The 1,845-nt window shown below is 51.5% G+C and overlaps 1 pseudogene; it reads right to left on the bottom strand.

The window, feature by feature from the left end:
* Positions 1 to 786: 786 nt before the first annotated feature.
* Positions 787 to 1,400, bottom strand: LOC132418384 (ferritin heavy chain pseudogene; annotated as a pseudogene).
* Positions 1,401 to 1,845: the final 445 nt, after the last annotated feature.

Genomic DNA, 1,845 nt, shown 5'->3' with positions numbered 1-1,845 from the left:
AATATATATATATATGTATGTATATATACATATGGATGTTTTTTAAGGGCAATTTGCATGACTAGCATGTGACCTAGGAAGTCACTCCCATGCCTATGGGAAAGTCAGCCTCTGGCACAGTTACCATTATCACTGTTGTCCTGGGTGACATTGTCATAGAGGGACCCTGCCATACCTGTTCAGGACCCCAGGCTGCTACCCAGAAGTGATAAATGTTCACATTCACATAATTTAATGAACTAAAAGTTTTCAGGAAAAGTTGAAGACACCCTTTATTTTATTTCCTGTCCAATCCCATTCTTCACTTCTTCCTAAGAGGCAACCAGTATTTTGTATTCCATACTAAGGTTTTTTATATATTGATATATAATTTTACCATGCACAGGTACCCACATAGACTAGGGCTTAGAAGACCCACCCCACCCCACCCCTCTACACTGATTTTGTTTATAAGGGGAAGATCGATTTTGTGTTTTCCAGGGTCCCAAGGAAGACCATCTCCCTCCCTCTGTGGTGATCCTGAGCTGCATGTGGACCAAGCCGGGATGTGTTCAGAGACTCCTGGATGCCTGCTTTAAAATTTAAAAGGTGAGAGATTTGCCCACATGAATCAACCAGAGACCTTTATTTATTTATGAACCAATAACTTTATTGGAAGAAACGGAAAAACTGGAAGAAAAAAACTTAAGTGAACTTCTTCTGCAAGGGCACTATTGCCGTCTGCATGGCAGGCACGGTGACCAGGGCTCTGGTCACCCCATGGCTCTGGGGAAGTCCAGTCCAGGCTCAGTTCTTGTCGCTGTCGCCCAGGGTGAGCTTGTCAAAGAGGTACCCTGCCAGGTCGACGTCCGGGGCCCCCATCATGCTCAGGGTGGTGACACGACCCTCCAGCTCTCAGATGAACGCCACCTGCTGGCGGAGGTAGTGAGTTTCCAGGAAGTGGTGCAGGTGGGGGTTGCTCTTGTCGGTGACCAGCTGGTACCGGTGGAGCAGGCGTTCACGAGCTTCTCCAGAAACAAGGTGCACTTCATGGCCTTGAGGCCGCTCTTCCACTTGTCCCTGACTGGCTTCCTGATGTGTTGGAAGTCGAGGCGGCCCCCGCGCTGGTTCTGCGGGCGCATCAGGCCCTGGGCCCGCCCGCTGTGCTCGTGCGAGCGGCGCAGGAGAAACCGGGTGAAGTGCTTCAAGGCCACGTCGTCGCGGTAGAGGTAAACGGCCGCGGCCAGGCACACGAAGGAGGCGTGGAGCTCCAGGGTGAAATGGCTGTTGATGGCGGCCTCGCAGTCGGGGTGGTAGCTCTGGCGCACCTGCGAGGGCGGCGCGGGCAGCGTGGCGGGCCTGAAGGCCAAGGTGAAGGCGAAGCCGCTGGGCCCGCGGTAGGTGCCTCAGAGCACTCCCATGTGGTCGAAGACGGCGGCTGCTCTGCGATGGACTGGAAGGCGCGTCCATTACCTGGGTTTGGGAGGGGGGAAAGGAGTTTCCGGTTCCGTTACGGGGGGTGGGGTCAGGGGGCGGGGGGTTGGGAGGGTGGATGTGCATGGAGGGCGGGGCGCGAAAGCTGTGTCCCAGGTTCCATCCAGGCCTGGGTGAGGCAGGCTGACTGCGCTGAGCACCTGGCATCTATTAATCTTTAAATTTTGCAGTAATATTTCTATTTTCCCAGGACTTTCTCTTGTTCTCTAATTGCTCCCTTTTACAGCACCCTGTTCTCATTTTATAAACTGACTGTCTTCCTTAAAATTCTGAGAATATGAATTTGGATTTTTTTGGTAAATTCTTTTCCGTTTCCTGTATTATATTTATTTTTTCTCCAGAAATAGTTCTGTTTGTTCATCGTGATCTTCT

This window comes from Delphinus delphis, chromosome X (assembly GCF_949987515.2).
Source record: "Delphinus delphis chromosome X, mDelDel1.2, whole genome shotgun sequence".
NCBI classification, from domain to species: domain Eukaryota; kingdom Metazoa; phylum Chordata; class Mammalia; order Artiodactyla; family Delphinidae; genus Delphinus; species Delphinus delphis.
This window is presented reverse-complemented; position numbering and strand designations above follow the sequence as displayed.